Raw genomic sequence first — 24,930 nt, 5'->3', positions numbered from 1 at the left:
CAATTTAAATTGCAGGAAATGCTGCTTAAATGTAGTTGTCAGAAATTATTTTGACACAGATTTACAGTGCAGGTAAACACATTTCACTGCAATAGTTAAAAAATGCTAGGATACAACCCCCAATTACATCCAGGAACATAGAACACCATCCATACATACAAAATTAAGTGTTCTTCTGAAGATTTAAGTACTGTAGAAATATAAAAGGTATGCATTTTATATTAAATAGCATTTATTATATGGCTGGGAAAGAAATCCGCATAAGCCTAAACACTAATGTTGCAATGCTCTTTCGGCCTGTAATGTATATCCAAACAATATAGATTATATCTACTTTCTGATACTTTAGGAACAAAACTCCTATACTTCTTAAATGTACATTTAAAGGGATACATATGTTTATTGTGATTTGGAGAATTTGATATTGAGGCCGACACACAATTACATTTTAAAAAACTAACACATCCCCATCAAAAAATTGATTCGAGTGGAAGGAAGCAAACCTTCCTGAATGACATTTATATCCATTAGCATCTTGTGGATGAGGAAACATGCACTTTAGGAAAACATGCACACAATCCCAACCACAGTTTTTCTCGGTGGAGTACAGAGCTATTATGCAATAGCTCTTGCACTAATACCAGTTCTTCTATCTAATCACTCTACAGGGAATTTGGGCATTGGTTTGCACTATTTTACATATACAACAAGGCGTATAAATAAATGCAGGACATTCTGCTTTTGCCCTCTCAGTTATTAACAATTTCAACTAAAGTAGGGAATCTTAATCCCTTGTGGTTTCATGGAATCGCTACCAAGAATCAATAGATATTGAGCTTACTACCATTTTTAATCAGATACTTTTAGATACTTTTATCTGAGCATTTATACTGATCTCTTCAATTGTTGATTGACTTGTGTGCTGCCAAGACATATATTGATATGTCTTGGTTTGGAATGAGTTGGCAAAAACGTCACTGAATTTTATAGGAAGAAATCACACGGAAGTGTAAGTATTCATACTCGGAAGTAATTCCGTTTACAATGGGATTTACTCTTCAAGGAATGTGTGCAAAGGATTGCAGCCATGGCTTGGTAATTAGCTGGTGGATTGCAAAGGAATGTTTACTCGGAATTTCATTATTACACTCTTTTCCTTCCCTTTTTTCTAGTATAATGTAGGAGACTGATCAAATCTCAGTGATGCTTTTGGTTCACTGTTTCTTGTGGCATGAGTAAGGAAACTATGTTAGAATTATGGGGTTCTGCAATCCATCTTTGGTTAAACAGATGCAGGCATGCTCAATTTAAATTGCAGGAAATGCTGCTTAAATGTAGTTGTCAGAAATTATTTTGACACAGATTTACAGTGCAGGTAAACACATTTCACTGCAATAGTTAAAAAATGCTAGGATACAACCCCCAATTACATCCAGGAACATAGAACACCATCCATACATACAAAATTAAGTGTTCTTCTGAAGATTTAAGTACTGTAGAAATATAAAAGGTATGCATTTTATATTAAATAGCATTTATTATATGGCTGGGAAAGAAATCCGCATAAGCCTAAACACTAATGTTGCAATGCTCTTTCGGCCTGTAATGTATATCCAAACAATATAGATTATATCTACTTTCTGATACTTTAGGAACAAAACTCCTATACTTCTTAAATGTACATTTAAAGGGACACATATGTTAAGTGTGCTCTAAATTGTCATTTGTTCAGTTCTCACACACGCACATCAAAAGACATAATGCTTTTTTGTCATACGCTCTTTTCCTAACATGAAAAATACATTCTCGTCTCATAAAAATTTATCAATATAAAATATATATGTAAATATGCTGACTGTAAACCGCTTAGGGCTGTAAAGCACTGCCAAGCCGTATACAAATCTTAAGTGCTATTGGGATTTCACTATATTGCAGCACAGATTTCATTAATGAAATTCCTGTATCTTGATTGATCATTAGCCAATAAAAAGGTAAGACTGTCTTCAACTTCATGTGAAAACGTTTCTAAATCAGTGAGTGAAAACAGTAGCAATATGTTTTGTGTGAGTGTATTGGTATGTGTGTGTAGGGGAATGTTATTTGCCACTTGGCTGGATTTGCTATAACATCACATTTACGGTGAATTAGGATTCCATCTAGATTGGATTCTTTACTCTCAATTTATGATTTCTCAATTTAAGAAGTTTTTTCCTGCCTTATTCTGTTGCAGGGAAGTAGAAATGTTTCCCAATTCTTCATCCTTCAATTACTCCTCATGCGGACTGACATTCTATGTTTTATTTTGAAAGAAGTGTTAAATGTATAAAGGTATAAATGTCAGAATTCACGTCATTCACGTCATATAATATTCTCACCAGGGAAGTTGTCTATAATTTTAATAGGGAAAACTGACTTTTAGGATAAATTATGGAAGCCACCACTTCTGCTGTAGTAAAGTACGTTCTTTCCCCTCTGGTTTCCCCACAGTTCAGTATGGAATGTTGTGCAATGCCGCAGAATTCTAGGAAAAATTAAAATACTATTCCTTTGGCATTGAAGTTGTTATATTTAGGGAATAAGTTAAATTCCTTCTGGTAGTTATAAGACTGTCATCTCAGTTTGAACGGTTAGTTACAAAAAAGTGTAACATACACACACAGTAACACAATAAGAGGTTTCATATCTGGATGTGGAGCAACAACAATAATAACAACAAAGGTATCATAAGAGAGAGATTGGAGAAGTGGTTTATTCAAATAAGGAGCCATAGGGAAGATACCAAAAAATCTGCCACTTGCTCAGGAATTCTGCTTCCCGAGTTTCTATGGAAGTAGCATGCATATATTTAAGAACTTCTGAGAATTCAGCAATTTCCTTAGTGTTCCTCATTCGAAATCTCATTTCACATTATTAATTTGGAAATAGTGCTCAATACATCTGGTACAGGTAGTCCTCAACTTACAACAGTTTGTTTAGTGACCATTCGAAGTTACAACGGCACTGAAAAAGTGACTTACAATTGTTTTCACACTTACTGACATGATTGCATCATCCCCATGGTCATCTTATTAAAATTCATATGCTTGGCAACTAGTTCAGATAGCAATAGCAATAGCACTTAGACTTACCGTATATACTCGAGTATAAGCCGAGTTTTTCAGCACGTTTTTTGTGCTGAAAAACGTCCCCTCGGCTTATACTCGGGTCTATACGGCTTATACTCGAGTTTGTTTTTTTTTTAAGCCCCTTGGCTTATACTCGGATCGGCTTATACTCGAGTTTTTTTTTCTTCTTTTTCACATTTACGGACGGTAGCGGGAAGCCCTGCGGTGCAGTGAGAGGGCAGGCGGGGGCCAGCCTTCTCAGCTGAGGGAGGAGGTTTCCCCAACCGGTAGGTGCCTCATTTCCCACCCTCGGCTTATACTCGAGTCCCCAGTTTACCCCAGTTTTTGGGGTAAAATTGGGGACCTCGGCTTATACTCGGATCGGCTTATATTCGAGTATATACGGTATATACTGCTTCACAGTGCTTTACAGTCTTCTGTAAACAGTTTACAGAGTCAGCATATTGCCCCCCCCCCAATAATCTGGGTCCTCATTTTACCGACTTCAGAAGGATGGAAGGCTGAATCGACCTTGAGCCTGGCGACATTCGAACTGCCAAACTGCTGGCAATCGGCAGTCAGCAGAATTAGCCTGCAATACTGCATTCTAATCACTGCACCACCACAGCTCTTAATAAATAAATATAAGGTAAATGACGGTTGCAGTGTCCTGGGGTGATGTGATCACCTTTCGCGACCTTCTGACAAGCAAAATGAATGGGGAAGCCAGATTCACTTAACGACCGTGTTACTAATTTAACAAATGCAATGATTCACTTAACAATTGCGGCAAGAAAAACGGGCAAAAGTCACTTAACAACTATTTCACTTGGCAACAGAAATGTTAGGTTCAATTGTGATTATAAATCGAGAATTACCTACACTTAGTGTTTAATAAAACGGATTAAAAATATTTTCATTTTAATATGTGCCCTAGCAACAGAAATTTTGGGCTCAATTGTGGTCGTAAGGTGAGAATTACCTATACTTACTGTTCAATAAAACTGATTGAAAATACTTTGATTTTAATATGTGCCCTGGTGTTTATGTAAATATGTGTTTGATGCTTGGATTGCATCAAAAACAATGAAATCATTATACATATTAAAAAGAATGCACCCATTATACCCTTGGTGTAATGGCTAAGGCATCAGGCGACTATGAGTTCTAATTCTGCCTTGGACATGAAGCCAGTTGAGTGACCTTGAGCCAATCACTCTCTTCTGGGAAATTATCACAAGCCAACACTGACTTGAAAGCACAAAAATAAAAACATCAACAATGCAACAGATGAACTGAAAAGATTTGTCTAAAATAGTTTAATTCCACAATATCAAAATATTAAAATGTTAATCCTTTAAAATACAACTTGTAATTAATTAATTAAGTTACAATTCTGGCGGCACAAAATAAAATCTTTTTTTAAAAAAAATATAGAAAGTATACCTATCACTTTGGTGTGAAGAAGATGTCCAGGATTCTTAATTTTTTTTCTTAAAATAGGGATATGCAATTTAGAATGCAAATATATATTTACTGAAAAAACCATGGATCAAAAATGAATGCTGTTTGTAGGATGGAAAAGATGAACGATGAGCTTTAATTCCTTAAACGTGATTTGAGTCCCATGTTTCTGCTTCTGCTTCTGCTTCTGTTCCGCTCTTTAAACAGTCTTAATTTTCTAGTGCAGAACGTGATTCCTTACCAATTGATAAAAGAAATACTTAGACCATTTATACAATGCATCCCATTTACTTCAAGGGTATAAGAGCTCCTTCAGAGCCATATGTCATGTAAATAAGTGTTTCAAACATTTTTTTAACATGCATATTATGCACTCTATAGATCAATAGCTCTTTTGAAGCTTTGGCACTTTATCTTGTAAGGTCTCATTTAGACTTTAAAAAGATGTATTATTTATTCAATAGGCTATCACTCCTTTCAGGGATTTTTCATTCTATCATCTAAATAACTATTTAGCCCATTTAAAGATAAATATCTCTTCAGTTTAGAAGAGTTCTTCTGGAAAATTAATATTAATCAGGAAGAACATCCCAAACTCAGCTTGCGGCATAAGCTAATGTGGTTTGTTATAGAATTTATTTTTTTATTTTCATATTTTTTTGCTTAACAGTCCCATCCATCTGCTGTCCCCATCCCTCCCACCCCAGTTTTTCCCTGCACAACTGATTTGGCTTGGTAATCAAATTATTAGGCTAAACTGGAAACAGCACCTCAAAATATTCTGATATAATAAACGCACAAGGAAAAATGCAGAAAACCCATTTCTATGTTCTAGATTTCACATGACCCAATACCTATGCAAGTAACATTTCCCTGTGGAAAATTGAAGGACTTCTAGTGAAAGGATGGAAAGAGAACATATTCTGGATCTAGCTGTACTGGTTAGAGAGTGTTGTAAACTGGGGAGGGGTGGTCTCAAAATGAAGACACTGATGGAAAAAAACCCTTAACCTGTGCCCTTAAAAATACCTTACTGTGCAAAAAGGTTCAAACTATAAGGATGGAGGCAATTCCTGCTCAGTGCTGATAACCAAGGAATCAGATTGCCTATACCATCAGCAAAGATCAGATAATCCACTACTAGGCTGTGGCCTATTTGGAACCAGGCCATGTGAGAGGCGGGCACAACTCAACTCACCCAAGCAGTGGGCCAGGGTGCACACACACACATGTGTCTTCAGCCCAGGGGTGCACACACACACATGTGTCTTCAGCCCAGGGGTGAAATCCAGCAGCTTCTAGCAGGTTCTGGAGAAGCAGTAATGGAAATTTTGGCAGTTCGGAGAACCAATAGCGGAAATTTTGAGTAGTTCGGCAAACTAGCAAATACCACCTCTGGCTGGCCCCAGAGTGGGGTGGGCATGGAGATTTTGTAATATCCTTCCCCCCAAGAGAGGGGAGGGAATGGGGATTTTGCAGTATCCTTCCCCTGCCACACCCCACCCACCAAGCCACACCCACAGAACCAGTAGTAAAAATACTTGGATTTCACCACCGCTTCAGCCCAAATTGCAGTCAAGCTGCATGTGCATGCCTGTGCGCGTCGGCCGCCCCTCATGCAAGTTGAGTTGTGCAGATGTGCATGCCTGTTCCCCTCTTCCCCCACCCCAGCTGGGTCACCAAGTCACAAAGGTTGGGGACCGCTGTTCTAGGGGATAGTAATATCTCAGCTAGCTTTCTAAACTTTTGAGTCTCTTCAAACAGAGTAACTTAACTCATGTGGAGACTAATGTTCCTACCAGATAAATGACAGCACGTACACAACAGACAACTCTTAGGGACTTGCCATCTTTGGGGAACCTTTAATTCTCCCCTTATATCCCTTTTTCTATCCTTTGTATTTGCAGGGAAGTGAACATTGCAGAAAGATACCAAGAATGCATACAGGGCAGAATAATAGATGGGAAAGTTCATTAAAAAGCAGTCTAGCTGTCAGCCACGTATCATCTCAGCCGAGCTCATCAACCTGTCAATAATGGTGGCTTTCTTACCATTATTGACAAGTATCCACCTGAGAAAAATCATGCCAGAGAGACTTATTTTCTATGGACAATCTAATGGACATCAGCTTGCTCAGAAGAAATAAGTATATCTCCTGATCAAAATATAATTATTCAACGAGCAGTTTCAAAACTTTACCTGCACCTGCATTGATGCACAGTAATCACAGCTTAGTATTTATTTAAGAGGAGGGGGGAGGGAGGGAGAGAGAACACATGCACGTATTAGACAAGTTTCCTCTTCAACTACAGTATTTATTTATTATTATTATTATTTAAATTGTGTGCCTCCCATCTCATTATCCAAAGTGACTTATTATCTAACTTTTTTTCTGCCTATCAATAGAGACATCGATAATGCAATATTTGTTTCAGCAGTACTCCAGTCCTTCAATGAAGTCTCTTCAAAATTGGACAGAGGTCTATAGTAATCAGGAAGAGATGGAAAGTGCCCTGGCTATCAGAGAGTTGCTCTTTTGGCCAGAAATCAAGAGTTTAACATTTTCAGTCCATCTGATGACCACATAGAGCGTAGTGAATGTTTTGATCCCCATAAGATATCACTGTAAACGAGGGCTAACAGCTAAAAAATTCCACCCACATATTGGATCAATTCTAAATTGGAATGGTTGGAAGTCCAGTTTGCTTTTTATAATGGAATGACCCCTACTAACTATTTTTTTTAAGTTTTTTTTTTATTCTGCCTTTATTACTTTACAAGTAACTCAGGTCAGTAAAAAAACATAATACTCCTTCTTCCTATTTTCCTTACAACTCTGTGAAGTGGGCAAGGCTGAGAGAGGAAGACTGATCTAAAATCACCCAGCCGGCTTTCATGCAGAAGAAACTAGAAATCACAGTCTCCTGTTTTCTAGGCCAGCACCTTAACCACTATACTCAAACAGGCTATTTATTTAAATACCAAACTTACATTCATGTCCTTTACTTTAATCAACGTAATTGCGCTTCTCAGATTCTACTGCCCCCAAATATTCCTTAAATGTTTCTCTATTTCAGGGGTGGGAGTTTGCAGTCTTCCAGGTTTCTGAATTTCAGCTCCTAGAATTCTTTTTTTTTTAAATTTGCATTTATATCCCGCCCTTCTCCGAAGACTCAGGGCGGCTTACACTATGTCAAGCAATAGTCTTCATCCATTTGTATATTATATACAAAGTCAACTTATTGCCCCCAACAATCTGGGTCCTCATTTTACCTACCTTATAAAGGATGGAAGGCTGTGTCAACCTTGGGCCTGGTGGGGCTTGAACCTGCAGTAATTGCAAGCAGCTGCTGTTAATAACAGACTGTCTTACCAGTCTGAGCCACAGAGGCTCAGACTCTGAGCCACAGAGGCTCTTCATCACTGGTGGACCTGATCAGGGTTTTACAGAATTGTACTTCATCAGCTCATGTAGTGCCATGAGTTTCCATCACCTGACAGGTTCCAGGGCTACCAGATATCCAGTGAGTATGGCATATACAGAAACAACCCTTGAAGATTTCAGGGGTTTTACCCAAATTTTACCCACAGATAAAATTTCCAGATGCAAAAGCAAAATCAGGCAGGATTGCTTGGATGAAGAGGAGGAGAATTAGATTCCTTTAATTTAAAATCTGAATTTTACTTTTAGCATTGAAACTACGGATCATAAAAGGACAGTAGGGGGGAAAAATGGAATTCTGGTTTAATTCATTTGTTCTTTCAACCCATTCTCCCTCTCCTTTCAACAACAGCATTTCTTGGCAGAAAATTTGTCTCTTGAATTAAAAAAAAAAACAACCTAAAATGATTTTCAACATAGCTTACTTTTAGAATGAATACAGTGTACAAAATATAATCTGCTGTTTAGATACCCATCTTAAATTTAATTCAATGTTTATTTTATTACTGTTAACATATCCACAGAGACCTTGCTATTTGCTATAGAAACATAATAAAAATAAACCTCTGAGTGTGGGCACATATCCGCAAATGTTCAAGAATGTTGAAGATACTTATCTGAAGTCTTCTTACATTTGCAAGTGCATTTTGGAAATGTAGTTCTGTTAACACATCTTTAAGGGGGGAAAAATTCTGTGACTGGTTGAACTGCAAACGTTTACCTGAGTCTCTAATGTCTGTTAGTACCAGCTGTGAAAGCCACCTGCTAATTTCATCAAAATTGTGTATATTCCATACTTACCAAGAATCTAACATGTCTCATTTTTGAACTCGGACCAGAATGGATAGACAAGCTGCATATGCTTAAAGATACAGGTATTTTTTTAAATAAAAATTCTATTTTCAGGAATGATATTAAATGGGATGAAAATGGTACAGTATGTGAATAGTAATTAGAAAGTTAGAAACAGTGATGAAGGGAAGAGACAATTTCTTCCTTGGAAAACTGAGGCATGAGGAACTCTTGGAATTATAATCAAAGACTACCAGTTTAGGAAAGCCCTCTAAAAGAATTCTTCCAGGTACAAGTATTTCAATTCCATTCCAATCCAATCTTTTATTACAGCTCAATGACCCAAACAGGTATGGGAATGTAAGAATGATGGGGTTGAGGATTGAAAGATAAACCTTGGAAACAGCAGTAGGAGGGAAGGATGTTTGTGGTGTGGAAGAAAAGGACTTGGGATCTACTCCGTGGATAGAGAAGAAGGTCAGTGTGGGAACACCACAGAAGTAATTTCAAGAGGATAAGCTGCAAGCAATACCATCATTAGCTACTGACTCCAAACTCCCATTTGCTCCCACACATCGAGGTCACATACTCCAGGTAACAGCTGGATGCCAAAATAACTCAGTGTCATGATGTACTTGCTGCCTTCACATGTCTAAAGAGATAGACTCCCAGGCCTGAGGGTTCTAAGACATCACCTCTTTAACATAAAGGGTTTGAAGTAATGAGATAATTCTGTTTGCTTGCATTGCAGCATCTAGGAACCAGGGCATTGTCTTCTACAGGAAGAAGATTAGGCATTTCTTAAATCGTTTGGATTTAATCTTTCACTCTGTTAAAAGTGAGTACTAAGTATGAACCACACCATCATGTTTTGTTTGCTTGGATTGACAGAAACCTTAAAACAAATACTTAATTCCAGGTAAGTCTGAGGTTATTAACAAACCCTACACTGTTCTCTGTCAAACAGGTGTGAGGGAACACCTGTGTGCAATTCTATGCAATCACTAGTTTTGGGGGTGGGGCAGTGTTAGGGGTGGGGGGGGGAAATCCTGCTCAACAAGGATGTCAATCCAATCTTTGTTCAGTTCTTGGCTGCAAGTATCTGTGGTAACAAACTGGATATGGGTAAACAAACAATTCTACCTACCCACCTCGCTGTCAGTTTGCAACTCACCATCAGCGCTTATTATATGAAGCAAAAGCATGGCGTCAGTGTCAACAGAAGGTAATGAGGATGATTATTGTTTGAACAGGTGTGTGAGGTGTTGCTACACCAGGAGTATTTAAGCATTGCTAGAATGAGCAGTTAGGACGGAACTGTGCATGTAATAACCAGAGTTCACTGCCACTTATTGTCATAACAAGTGCACAGAGCATAAAATTTCACCAAGGGCTACCATATTGATAAAGCCAACATCATTTAATTAGTACTCAGGTTATCATTCTTTACTAACAACAAGAAAAATAAGGAGTAATAAAATAGCAAAAGGTGTACTGTAACCTTGCTTTAAAGCAGGGTTCTTCAATGTTGGCAGCTTTAAGCCTGGCGGACTTCAACTCCCAGAATTCCCCAGCCAGCTTTGGAGACCCCTGATTTAAAGCTATCATTAATGACAAATGAGCACCCCAAAAGAATCACACACTCACAAGCACACACATATACACCAGAGGTGGGTTTCAGCAGGTTCTGACCAGTTCTGGAGAACCGGTAGCAGAAATTTTGAGTAGTTTGGAGAACCGGGAAATACCACCTCTGACTGGCCCCGCCCCCATCTATTCTCTGTCTCCCGATCCCAGATGATTGGGAGGAAATGGGGATTTTGCAGTATCCTTCCCCTGGAGCGGGGAGGGAATGGATATTTTACAGTATCCTTCCCCTGCCACGCCCACCAAGCCACGCCCACCAAGCCGTGCCCACAGAACCCATGGTAAAAAAATTTGAAACCCACCACTAATATACACGCGCACAAAACCTAGCAAGGGGGAAAAAACATTGTGGCCTGCTAAATTTCCATTCTTGAACTGAAGCTATTTTTCCACCATTTTTCTGTGGAAAAATGGAACAGTTTCATCCTGTTATTCTTTTCCCCTTGTTTATTGCATTATTTTTCATACTGCCTATCAGCAGGTAACATTCTCCATACAGTTTGTAACAATATAAAAATAGACATCTTTTTTGTCATTTATAGGGACCACCTTTATAGAAGACTGTGTAGATCAGGGGTCTGCAACCTTGGCAACTTTAAGCCTGGCGGACTTCAACTCCCAGAATTCCCCACCCAGCAACTCTGGGATTTGAAGTCCTCCAGGCTTAAAGTTGCCAAGGCTGGCGACCCCTGGTGTAGATGATAGCAGATGAGTGTTTTTCCAACTTGGCAACTTTAAGATGCGTGGACTCCAATTCCCAGAATTACTCAGCTGGGAATTGATGTCCACACATCTTTGTTGCCAAGTTTCAAAAACACTGCTGTAGATCAATCCCTTTTAAATAATTCTTAAAAGAAAAGATGGTTTTATTAACAATTGTCAACCAGAAAATATTTTAATAACATTTCTGTTTGCAAAAAAAATTAACAGTGCTTCACAAAGACAAAACCCAAATATTTAGTAAATCTCATATATCTTTCTTTTTTTCTTTCCTTTTTTTTGTACAGAGAAGCTTATGAGATATTAGCATTACAGTCTTCTGCATTCTCTATGAGAAGTTAACTCCATCAGATCCAAGTGAATTATTCTTAAGTAAGTATGGTGAAAACCCAGCAAACTGCTTAAGAAAAATAAAGTTTAAAAAAGATTATTTTATAATACCATCACTCTTCAACTTACTGGGTCAGTTTAATGCATTTTTTTTTTGACCAAATCTCCATTCTCTTGGTCTTTGTTCACATGGCATAGAAAAAGCTCGGTGGATCAGACCAAGGTTCATCTTAGTCCAATAGTGGCAGACCAAATGAAATATGTCCTTCCCTAAACATGATGATGTCTAAGTGATAAACTGTACATTGTGATGTCATACCGTAATATCTGTCCTTTTGTACTTCCATTTTGACCTTTTTAAAATTTTATTATTTATTAAACAAATGTATATACTATAGCAGGGGTCTCCAACCTTGGAAACTTTAAGACTTGTGGACTTCAACTCCCAGAGTTCCTTTGCTGGTTGAGGAACTCTGGGAGTTGAAGTCCACAAGTCTTAAAGTTTCCAAGGTTGGAGACCCCTGTACCATAGTGAACAACAAGTACAAAAGAAGAGCCGCTTGCATTGTGACGCACACCTTGTCACTCTTCCCCTCATGAACAATTATGATGTCTCTGGAGTCCTTGCACACTCATGTCCCACCATTGTTCCTCTGCAAATGATATTTAGAGGCATGGAGACAACAGAGTCTTAAAAACCTATGGCCTATGTTTTCCATTAATTTAAAGTCATTCTTGTTAGTGCCATCACTCTTTTTCTGGTTGTGAATTCTACACATTAAGTATTTGCTGTGGGGAAAAAAACATTCTTTCTTGTGCATGTTCTAGATCTCCCTCTAGTATTTTAGGGAGGGAGGAAAGTATTCATGTTCACTTTCTCTGTGCCATGCACAATTTTGTATACCTCAACCCTTCTTAGCCCCCACCCCTTTGTCTTTTCTTCTGAACTAAAGACTTCAAAATATTCTAGACTTTTATCATAGCAAAAGTGTTCAAGCTCTTTGATCATTTTGGTGGCCCATTTCTGTACACTAAAAGCAATCTATGGGCCTAAGATTTAAAAAAAAAATCTAGGACAATAAAAGGATCTCCAGCTGGTTTTAAGAATGCAAGATGGGGCAAGTGCCATGGTGCAAAATTCCCTACATTGAGAGTCATCACAAAGAAATTCTTTGCCAAGTAGCCTTTTCTGAGGCTGTCCAGATTAGGACATAACATAAAAGAATAACAATGGAAGGAACCTTGAGGCTCTTCTAATCCAACTCCCTGCTGAAGCAGAAAAACTTATACTATTTCAGACAAATGGTTGTCCAATCTCTTCTTAAAACCTTCCAATGTTGGAGCATTTACAACTTCTGGAGGCAAGTTGTTCCACTAAATAATTGTTCTAGCTGTCAGGAAATTTCTCCTTAGTTCTAGTTTGGTTCCCTCTTTGATTAGTTTCCATTCACTGCTTCTTGTTCTGCCTTCAGGTGGTTTGGAGAACACATTGAGCCCTTCTTCTTTGTGTGGCAGCCCCTTGGATATTGGAATGTTACTCTTAGTCCTTTTCATTAAACTAGAAATGCCCAATTCTGCAATTGTTCTTCATATGTTTTAGGCTCCAATCCCCTAATCATTTTTGTTGCTCTTCTCTGCACACTTTCTGCTGGCTCATATTTAAGTGAGTGTCCATTAGGACTCCAACATCTTTCTCACAGTTACTACTATTGATCCAGGTACCACCTATTCTATACCTGTGCATTTGGTTTTTTCTTGTCTAAATGTAGAATGTTACTAGTCTCATATCCTCAGCTTACTTTACCATAATTTTCTCACATTTGAGGATAGCAATAGCAAGTATAGCAATAGCATTTAGACTTATATACCACTTCACAGTGCTTTGCAGCCCTCTCTAAGCGGTTTAAAGAGTCAGCATATTGTCCCCAACAATCTCAGTCTTCATTTTACCGACTTTGGAAGGATGGAAGGCTGAGTCAACCTTGAGTCTGGTGAGGCTCGAAATCCTGGAGTGAGCAGTGAGCTAGCCCTGCAGTACTAGATTCCAGCCACTGCATCATCACCAAGATGCTTTTAATATATGACATATATATTGATTGTAACTAGTAATTAGTGATAACTGTATATAATATACATCTGATGAAGCAGAGACCAAGCTTTCCTACGTTTTGACATGCTTTGAAAAGTGCATAGTCTCACACTATTTTTTAAAAAAAGCTTTCCTTTAAAAAAATATGAATGAGTGCCAATGACAACAACCACCCACAGTTGAAAAACCCATTGTAGACCTGCTGTAGATCCAGAAAAAAAGTAGGGAAGAAGTACATGCTCCTTATGGATACTCCCCAAATGACGCCGAAGATCTATTACGGTCATTCTGAGCATGCTTTTGAAAGTTCAGTCACATTTTTTTCCTACCCAAGTTAGAAGTTAGAGCGCTACCTTATTTTGCAAAACCAGCTTAACCTGAGAGCCCAATGGGGAATGTGAAGAATAGTCTATTGAGGTGAGAGCAGCTGTACAATGTCACCTCCAAATCTTGGAGAGCTATTTCTGTACACAGCTGAGAAAAAGAGTGAAAGGGAAGAAGAGTGTGAAACTCCTGGGTATTAACTTCAGAAAAATGCTTAAGAAATAAATAGGATTTTGTTGAAATTTAGTTCAGCATATTTATGGGCAAAAATGAAAGAAATGTATACATTGGTGTCTTAGCTTCTCATATTCAGTTGTAGGATTAGCATCTCTCATAGGTTATACTTCAAAACAAGTTATCAACCCTCTTCTTCTATGACTGTGTATGTACCCACCTGCTTATAAAATGCCGAAAACTGAGTTTTAGGATACCCAGAGAAGGTGTTGAAAGATCTGACATCCTTTTCTTGGTCTTTTGAACCCTATTCTTCCAGCTTGTTCTTGATCGGACTAGGGCCATGATGGCGAATCTATGGCTCACGTGCCACAGGTGACATGCAGAGCCATCTCTGTGGGCATGCAAGCCGTTTCCCTAGGTCAGCTCCACTGGGCATGTGCATGTGGCTCCCGCCATCCAGCTGATTTTGGGCTGGCCCTGCCCATGGTGCCCCTCCCCTCCCAGGAGTCTCCATGCAGCCCATTTCGGATGCCAGATAAGTACAGGGCTCGTGCGGAGGCTCTGGGATGGCAAAAAAAAGGTCTCCCGGAAGTACTGGAAGTCCAGAAAGAGGCCGTTTCCAGCCTCCGGAGGGCTGAGGGGAGGTAGTTTTCACCCTCCCGGAGGCTCCAGGAAAACTTCTGGAGCCTGGGGAGGGTAAAAAACAAGCCTACCGGAACTACCAAAAGTGCGGAAACAGACTGTTTCCAGCCTCCTGAGGCTTCAGGGTGGCCTCCTAGGCCCCAAACAGGGGGCGCGGGGGGTCACGTGTGGAGGCACGAGAGGGAGGGGTGTGTGGCATGGATTGCATTATGGGTGTGGGACGCACATGTGCGCTATTGTGCACATGCACTATCGTGAGCTCACATGCGTTTTTGGCACCCGAAGAAAAAACGGTTAGCCATCACTGGACTAGGGTGAGCTAAAGACCTGAGTTCCACCAGTCTTTTAATGTTAACCATTAATAATTTTACAAATCTTGCTTGCTCTTACTCAGAAGAGTAGGGGATAAGTTTTCTATTACCTCTCTCCACTTTAGCTATTTTTACACAACACTTATAAAGTGCAATCCTCTACATGTGCTTAGAACCGAAGCAAACCCTTCCAGCTGCAACAGTCACCTTCCTGGGTAAGTGAGAAAAGCAACCTTCTTCAACCTGGTGCTTTCCAGATATCTCAGAATTTGCATCAAATCCAACTAGAAAGTCTAGGAACCGTAAAAATCATTGCTGAACCGAGGAACATAATGAGGGTTGCGAGGCAGATGCCTCCATCAGCCCCCTTGTGAACTCCTTTACTGAACATCTTTAAGCAGAGGCTGGATAGTTGTGTGGGAACAGCACATTCATCAAGTTTATGTAGGTTAAACAAGTGGGTGGATTAATAACTTGCTAAATCCATCACCATTTTATGATTTTATATTTTAATACAAATAAAGATTTGAATATTTATATGATTTTTGCACGAAAAACTGTGACAGTATTTCATAACTGACACTGATATGCACATGTTAAATATAGTAATGTTGGTATCATCAGTGCTACGTGATCCTTTGAATTATTCCCCAAATTATGCATGGAGAAACTTGGCTTTTCAACTAGATGTAACCTTAGTAAAAACTGGAGTTGATTATTTTCCTAACTTCTATATATTTTGCAAATTTCCCATAATGCATTATTGTGTTGCTTCCCTCCCACTTTCTCTCTACTCTAAAGGTATAATATGACTCCAGAAACAAGTTTTCTTAAAAAAAAAACCACACTACTGTTTGTTTAGGCTTAGCTTGCATACGTGGATGTGGTATAAAGTTTACCTTATAAGATGTCCTATAAGGATCTTGACTTCATATTTCACATTGATGCATTGTTGTTAAAAAGCCATTCTAAGATCACTAGAAATTGTACAGTGAAACGACAGCTGCTCCATTACAGGTAGTCCTCAACTTAGGACCACAAGTGATTCCAAAATTTCTGTTGCTGAGTGAGATAGTTGTGAAGTGATTTTATTACCCTTCTTGCCACAATCGTTAAGTGAGTCACTGCAGTTGTTAAATTAGTAACACGGCTGTTAAGTGAATCTGGCTTCCCCATTGACCTTGCTGGTCAGAAGGTGGTTAAAAGTGATCATTAAAAATGAGCCTGAGACATTGCAACCGTCGTAAATATGAGTCGATTTCCAAGCATCTGAATTTTGATCTGAAGATGAAAATGAAGATGCTGCAATAGTCATAAGTGTGAAAACAGTCGTAAGTCATTTTTTTTCAGTGCCATTTTAACTTCAAAATGTGAATAAATGAATGATTGTTAAGTCAAGAAGAGGGCCGTGAAAATATTTGCAGATCCCTCGCATCCTGGACATAAACTGTTTCAACTCCTACCCTCAAAACGACGCTATAGAGCACTGCACACCAGAACAACTAGACACAAGAACAGTTTTTTCCCGAAGACCATCACTCTGCTAAACAAATAATTCCCTCAACACTGTCAGACTATTTACTGAATCTGCACTACTATTAATCGTTTCATAGTTCCCATCACCAATCTCTTTCCACTTATGACTGTATGACTATAACTTGTTGCTGGCAATCCTTATGATTTATATTGATATATTGATCATCAATTGTGTTGTAAATGTTGTACCTTGATGAACGTATCTTTTCTTTTATGTACACTGAGAGCATATGCACCAAGACAAATTCCTTGTGTGTCCAATCACACTTGGCCAATAAAATTCTATTCTATTCTATTCTATTCAAGGACCACCTGTATAACACTGAATTTGATCCAAATTTTTAGAGGTTGATCCCTGGAAATGATTGGGACAAGTTAAATCTATTCTTAGCATGACTTAGTCTGGATTCAGCCCTGCATATGAGGTCATGGTCAGAAATTTCTCAAACTGAATGCTTCACTGTGACAGCTCTAAAAATATTGTAGCCTCAGGCAACCTGATAGGCTGAGCTAGACAGGTATGTTAGCTGAAAAATAATAAAAGACGTTTCATAATAGAGCTCACTTTCATTATAGGTGGGATTTTGTGCATGGGTATTATTTTGCCACCGTTAATAATATATGTCTGCCACATTCCCTTCCCCTTCATTCTCTTGCAAACTTTGTCAAAGACATAAAAATTCTACAGAATTATGTGTCAGCCAAGAAAAACCTCTTCCATGGTCTCAGAGCAATAATTTAAAAAATGGGTAGGTTACACATATAAACCTGAAGACAACCTGGTGTTTTATCCTACCTATTCACTGGTTTATCAAGCCTAATTGGTAATTGGATTTATTGCGTAAATAAATTGGATTTATTGTGTAAATCCAACCATTTGTAGAACATGGTTTATGGCTTGGTAAGTTATGTGGACCCAGCTAATTGTGGCTTATACAGCAGAACTGATTAACTAAACAAACAAACAAAACATGACTTAAAGTAATGTGTGAACTTTGTAATTTTGTTACTGAAAGCCTATCCTCAGAGTCCAAACTGTTATTGATAAACTCTACAATCCTGTGATCATTTTTTTTTTAAAGTGGGATCTTGTATACCAAGAAGAAATGGTATAAAAGGCCTTAGTTACCAACTGGATGCTTTGGGAAATCTACAAGCAAGAATTAAGTACAATACCATATTTCCCAACAATATTAAAAAAAAAACAGCTATTCAGAAGTATAATATTACCTCTAACACTGAAGTCATAGCCAAAGAGTTGTTAGTTGATAGCCTTCTTTTAAATCTTGTCTTTTCTTATGGCATTCCAAGTTGGTAGCCATGACATATTTTATAAAAGTGAATTCCATCACTACATTCTAGGTTCAAGATGTTGTAGAATTCATTTCCATTGGAAGCTCTTGAGTTTAATAACTCCACAGGAAAGGGATGAACAGTACTTCCTTTCTATGTTCCCTATATGAAGCACAGTTTTATATATTTGTACCAAACCCTACTAGGTTACCATTTTTGCAAATGGCAAAACCTAAAATGTCTGAAACAAGACACAATATATGAATTGGCTAGATTAGAAAAATATAACAGGTCTGTATACGGAGATTAAGAAAAATATTTCCTAATCATCTTGAAGATTAGAGAGAAAAATAAAACATAATTCAGCAGCTCCCCCCCCGCCCGCCCCACTGTTTGCTAGCAAGCCAATTAATGCAACAGCTTTCCTCCACAATCTCCTCAATGGCTGAACAGACATATGAGTATTAACTTTAGTTATTACATAAACTGAGTTGGCTTAAAAAACCTGTTGAATTTAAGTGGCTATTGTCTTCTCTGCAAAGACTCTTAGAAACTCACTCCATCGGCCAGTTAAGTGAGAGATGAGTGAATTCATCACAGTATGACATAATTTATCCTGGGTGAAAGTTAATAACTTTTTTTTAAAATGAAAAATGAAAAAAAAAATGAAATGCCATCAAAATCCAAAGTCAAATGTATACGTCATATAATCCATAAAAATGGCCCATGAATGAAGAAGAACCAATGCAGAAGTTGGGAGCTTGAATACTGCCTGGAAAAAAACTTGGGAGACTTCATAATAGCTTGAGGAGTTTGGAAAGTCACATGCTGGCTGGAAGAAGTTGAGAAGGCTTATGTAATTGGTGTGTGTGTGTGTGTCCTTACGCCTGTGCTTTCAAGTCAGTGTTGACTCCTGTTGATTACCTGGTCATGTCCCTATAGTTTTTTTTGGCAATATTTCAGAAGTGTTTCACTGTTGCTTTCTTCCTAAAGTGACTCAAGGTCACGCATATGGCTTTGTGCCTAAGGTGGCACTTAGAACTCATAGTCTCCTGGGTTCTAAACATGTGCCTTAACCACTACACCAGTCTGGATAATCATTAGCAATTGGAGTTGAGGCCAGAATGATTGGAGCTACAATAGCAATTCAGCTTATGAAACTCACCTTTTGGTCTTTCAACCAAATCTAACTATGAAGATTGAAATGAGGGAGCCAAACAAACAAACAAACCCCTCTCTGAGCTGCCTGTGGAGGAAAAAATAGAGAACAAATCTGGGGCAGTCTGGATGCACAATCATTGATTGGATTCAATTCCAATTGTACTTAATTTCAAGCATTTACAGGAACACTTTAAGTGGCCACTTTTTACTGGTGGTGAGAGTGGTAGTAGCAGCAACACAAGAGGAAGAAGAAGAGCAGATCTGTTGCAAAGAACAGGCCAATGTTTGGGAACTCTTGGATGCAGTAGGGACTGTCAAAAGACCCATGCAATGAAAGTAGCTTTCACTTTTTTGGTCACATCTACACCAGTGGTGAAATCCAATTTTTTTTACTATCAGTTCTGTGGGCGTGGCTTGGTGGGTATGGTGTGGCTTGGTGGGTGTGGCAGGGTAAGGATACTGCAAAATCTCCATTCCCACCCCACTCCAGGGGAAGGATACTGCAAAATCCCCATTCCCTCCCCACTCCTGGGGGAAGGATAGCGCAAAATCCCCATTCCCACCCCACTCTGGGGCCAACCAAAGGTGGTATTTGCCGATTCTCTGAACTACACAAAACTTCCGCTACTGGTTCTCCGAACTGCTCAAAATTTCCGCTACCAGTTCTCCAGGACCTGTCAGAACCTGCTGGATTTCACACCTGATCTACACACCTCACATACACCCCTGCATAAAGCAGTTGTTCTATTTTGAGCTTTTCACGTTGCTCTATTCTCCCCGTTAACATTAGTCTAAATTCTGCAATACTGTAAGAAATAACTCCTTGGGACTGAAGGAGGAGTTGAGGAACAAAGCCAACCAAAGGTTGTCTGAAGGTTACCCTTACTGTTATCTGCAAGTTTTGTGTGGGTGTTCCAGCCAGCCAGTGGGAAAACTGTCTTGCGTATTTCGTAAAATCAAAGAGAAGAAATAGCTTTGTCCTTGCTTTTTGGGCAATCCACTTACAAGCAAAGAAACCTGTCTGACCCCCAAAATTCTTTATGGAAAAGAACCATGTTCGTCCTGCTTCCCGTATTGGTAAGACAACATAGATTTAATTAGGGAAAAATAGAATAGAATAGAATAGAATTTTTTATTGGCCAAGTGTGATTGGACACACAAGGAATTTGTCTTGGTGCATATGCTCTCAGTGTGCATAAAAGAAAAGATACGTTCATCAAGGTACAATATTTACAACACAATTGATGGTCAATATATCAATATAAATCATAAGGATTGCCAGCAACAAAGTTACAGTCATACAGTCATAAGTGGAAGGAGATGGGTGATGGGAACGATGAGAAGATTAATAGTAGTGCAGATTTAGTGAATAGTTTGACAGTGTTGAAGGAATTTTTTGTTTAGCAGAGTAATGGCCTTCAGGAAAAAACTGTTCTTGTGTCTAGTTGTTCTGGTGTGCAGTGCTCTATAGCGTCGTTTTGAGGGTAGGAGTTGAAACAGTTTATGTCCAGGATGTGAGGGATCTGTAAATATCTTCACGGGCCTCTTCTTGATTCGTACAGTATACAGGTCCTGGTTTTCACAGTATAAAAACACCCTCACTCTCTCCAGAAAGCAGCAGTCTCAGTCAAGTGAGCTTTTAACAATGGTTTCTATTTGCCGAAATATTCTTCTTTTCTGGATCTATTGCATTAGGACATTGTTCGTTGAGATGTGCAGTCAGCTTGATGCACAAACCTTATCCTGACAATCACCAGTGTGCAACAAGGAGTGATTGTAAGAAATGCCAAATGAATTTGCTAATAACTGCAATCAATTAAAAGCACTTCTGTGTAGGTATTCAGTCCCAAGAACATAAATCCGTTATGCATTAAAATTAATCTTTCAGAACATGTGTGCTTTTCATAACCCCCCATTTCTTTGCTTAAGCCTTAAGACATTCTTCCTACTGTGAAATTCCTTGTCTTTCTGGAAGTGGAGGTAAACTGCTGCCCTCTTTCGAATAAAGATGGGTACTGCAACTTTTACAGTCAGACTGCCTTGCGTACCAAACAACCACAGCTACAATATTGTAGTTTTAGGAGGAAGAGTTCCATGACTTTTTGAAAAAAAGATTTGTCTTCTATTATTTGTGAGGACCAACATCACTCCGTGAAGGTTTAACTATCTTCACTGAAATAGTTACCCAACTAAAAAATCCTATATTAATGAGCTCTGTATTATATTCTTCCACACCAATTTTTTTAATACAGCTGGATGCTATGGCAACCTAAGAGAAGAGTCAGGAAAGGGTAGCAGGTTTACTCCAGGTTTGGTGGAAGTTATCTTCTTGAAGTTCCACGTACATTGAGGCACCCTGACGACAATTGTGAACAGGTAGAAGCTTATCTTTTAAAATGATCCAAGAAAACCAGTGTGGTGTAGTGGCTAAAGGCACGACACTAGAAACTGGAGCATCATGAGTTCTAGTCTTGCCTTAGGCACAAAGTCAGCTCAATAACTTTGAACCAGTCACTCTCTTTCAGGCAACTTCTGGACCGCTTCTGAAAATCTGACCAAGAAAACTGTAAGGCCTAGTCCAGGAAGCATTGAACACCAAAAGTCAACACTGACATCTTAATCCTCATCATCATCCAGAGTATTGCTGCTCTAGAGGGCAATTTGTGACTTTCTAGCTGTTGCTGGACTATAACTCCAAACAGTCCAACCAGCACCACCAATAACGAGAGAGGCCAGAAGTTATAGTTGTAATATTTGGAAAATCACAGATCCCTGCAATACCATGCTTAGCATTTAAGGGCATTGTGAAAAATTGGAGCTATCAGAAGCAATATAGCAATAGCATTTAGACTTATATAACACTTCATAGTGCTTTACAGCTTCTCTAAGCTTTCAAAGAGTCAGCATATTGGTCCTCAACAATCTGGGTCCTCTTTGAAATTGTACTATGATGCAGTTGCTTTAGCTTTAATTTCTGATTGGATTAATTTAACAGAGGAAAGGATTTTGAATATAGAAGGTTATGGTTTGTTATATGGATGGCATGCATATGTAATATATGACAAGAAAATTGATAAGATATTTAAGAATAATATGGTCAGAAGTGCTTTGTTGAGGGTTTGGAAAAAATATCAATATAAGTTAGATGGAAAGATACCAATATGGACTATCCCCAGACTTATGATAGAGAATATAAATATATTACAAAAAATGGAGGTTATCACTTACAAACAGCTTTTGACTATGGAAAAAGGGGAATTACAGTTAAAATCTAGGGAGAAATTGAGGGATGAAGGGAGAAATTATACATGGTTCCAGTATGGACAATTGCAATCTAGATGGAAAATAGATTAGAAAATTGGTATAAGGCAAAGTGATGATAACTTGGTAAAACAAATAAAAGATCAAGGTCAACAGCATATAAAGAGATTATATAATGTATTGGTTAAAATTGATTCAGAAATGGAGTTGGTTAAAGATTGTATGGTAAAATGGGCACAAAATTTTCAACAACCTATAATGTTAGAAACATGGGGAAAAATTTGGGTGAGGAATGTTAAATTTATGCAAGCACAAAATTTAAGAGAAATTTTTTATAAAATGTTTTATAGATGGCATTTAGATCCTAAAAAACTGTCATGTATGTATCCAAATGTGAAAGCAAAATGTTGGAGATGTGATTGTGAGGATGCTACCTATTATCATATATGGTGGACTTGCAAAAAAGTTAAAGCTTTTTGGATTAAAATATGGTGGATTATGCAGAACATTTTGGAAATGATCAAGTTTGTTCCACAGTTCTTTTATTAGGAATAATTCCAGATTGCACTGTTATAGAGACAAAACTGATTTTGAATTTAATAACTGCTGCAAGACTATTGATTGCACAATATTGGAAGAAAGAAGACTTACCTACAATTGGAGAATGGATTAGTAAAGTATCAAATTTAGCAGAAATGGCAAAAATTTCTGCCTACTTGAAAGACTGTACACAAGAAAAATATATTTTGGAATGGAGAAAGTGGATCGATTATATTCAAAATAAGTATCAGATTAAAATATCAATTAGTTTTTGAGTGAAGTTAGGAATTGCTATGTATTAGAGTTTAAGAAAGAAGGGAAATGATAGTGTGATGGTGTGAAATGGAATATGTTTTATGTTATATTTTAGATTATGTTTGTTAGTTACAATACCCTGTATTCTGTTCTGGGAAGTCTCGGGAGAGGGGAAATGGGGGAAGGGAAGATTATAAATTGATTGATTGCCATTGTACAGGAATAATGGTAGAATTAAACAAGTTGGAATGGTGTAAAGTCGGGACTGCTCAGTAATCACTCCCGAAGGGAAAGGGTAAGGAAAGAGGAGTAAAGAAGGAAGAAAGTAGGTAGGCAGGTAGGTAGGTAGGAAAGAAGGGAGGGAGAAGAAAGGATAGGAGGAGAAGAAGGAGGATAAAATAGAGGGTTAGAAAGGATGGTAGTGAGAAGTGGGAAAGAGGAGGGGAAGTAGGAAAGCGGGTAGAAGGATGGTGGGGAAAGTAGAAGAAGGATGAGAAGGGTAGAAAGGATTAAGGGAGGGAGTGGCGGTCGAGCAGGCCTGATTGAGCATAATTTGAGTATAGGATCGATTGTTGGATAAGTGATTCTATTGTACACTGGTCAAATTGTGGGAATTATTACGGAAAATAAAAAATTTTGCCCGGAAAAAACAACAACAATCTGGGTCCTCTTTTTATCAACCTCGAAAGGGTGGAAGGCTGAGTCAGCCTTGGGCCAGTCAGGATTGAACTTCTGGCAGTCGGCAGAATTAATCTGCAGTACTGCATTTTAACCACTGCACCACCATATCAATGCTAATAGACTATTCTAGTCTCCAGTTAACTACCTCTCCCAAAGATGCTAATTATTGACCAAATCTGAGTAGAAAAAAAACATACAAAAGTGTATTTTGGAGCTGTATGGGGCATAACCATGTCTAAGAATCATTATCTCTACCTTTTTCCCAGTAATCATTCAATGAATTACTAAGCATCAGTTGACTTTGTCTCCCCCTCACAAATGGTGAGTATAAGATAAACATAAAAACAGCCCCACCAAAGAATTGTAATAATGCTTCTTTGGACTGCAAAAGATGAACTCGGTCAATCCTAAAGGAAATCAATCCTAACTATTCTTTGGAAGGACACTGAAACTAAAGCTCAAATATTTTGGCCAGCAAATGAGAAGAGAGGATTCATTGGAAAAGACCCTGATGTTGGGAAAGATTGAAGGCAAAAAGAAGTGGGGACGGCAAGAGGATGAGATGGTTAGATAGTGTTGCCAATGCAATGAACGTGAGTTTGAGCAAACTCCAGGAGACAGTGGAGGAGTGGGGGGCTGGCATGCTGTGGTCCATGGGATTGGAAAGACTCGAACTTGACTTATCAATTGAACAACATAATGCTCTGCATGACTATGTTTACTTGCCATAATTGTTTCATTAATAAGTCTTATGAATGTCTAAACTCACACCCCCAAATATAGGATGAATGTGTAAGCAGAATATAATAGCCCCAGGCAAAATGGTAATAATACATACAGTATATATATTTATGCATACATTATACACAGTGGTGGTATTCAACCGGTTCTATCCAGTTCGGGTGAACCAGTAGCGGCGGCTGCGGAAGGTTCCACCCACATGCCCTGATGTCATCACACCCTGTTTTTGACATTCTGTGCATGCGCAGAAGGTTATGTACATGCACAGAGAATAGAATAGAATAGAATTTTTTATTGGCCAAGTGTGATTGGACACACAAGGAATTTGTCTTGGTGCATATGCTCTCAGTGTTCATAAAAGAAAAGATACCTTCATCAAGGTACAACATTTACAACACTAAGTCGTCACATGCGCTCACG

At 38.5% G+C, this 24,930-nt stretch overlaps 1 long non-coding RNA gene across 1 annotated transcript; it reads left to right on the top strand.

The window, feature by feature from the left end:
- Positions 1-3,516: 3,516 nt before the first annotated feature.
- LOC131195119 (uncharacterized) lies at positions 3,517-16,812 on the top strand. Its single transcript, XR_009154368.1, has 3 exons — positions 3,517-9,640; positions 11,457-11,541; positions 15,168-16,812. It is a non-coding gene; the product is annotated as an uncharacterized LOC131195119 (long non-coding RNA).
- The last annotated feature ends 8,118 nt before the right edge of the window (positions 16,813-24,930 follow it).

The sequence above is a fragment of the Ahaetulla prasina genome, chromosome 3 (assembly GCF_028640845.1).
Source record: "Ahaetulla prasina isolate Xishuangbanna chromosome 3, ASM2864084v1, whole genome shotgun sequence".
NCBI classification, from domain to species: Eukaryota; Metazoa; Chordata; class Lepidosauria; order Squamata; family Colubridae; genus Ahaetulla; species Ahaetulla prasina.
This window is presented reverse-complemented; position numbering and strand designations above follow the sequence as displayed.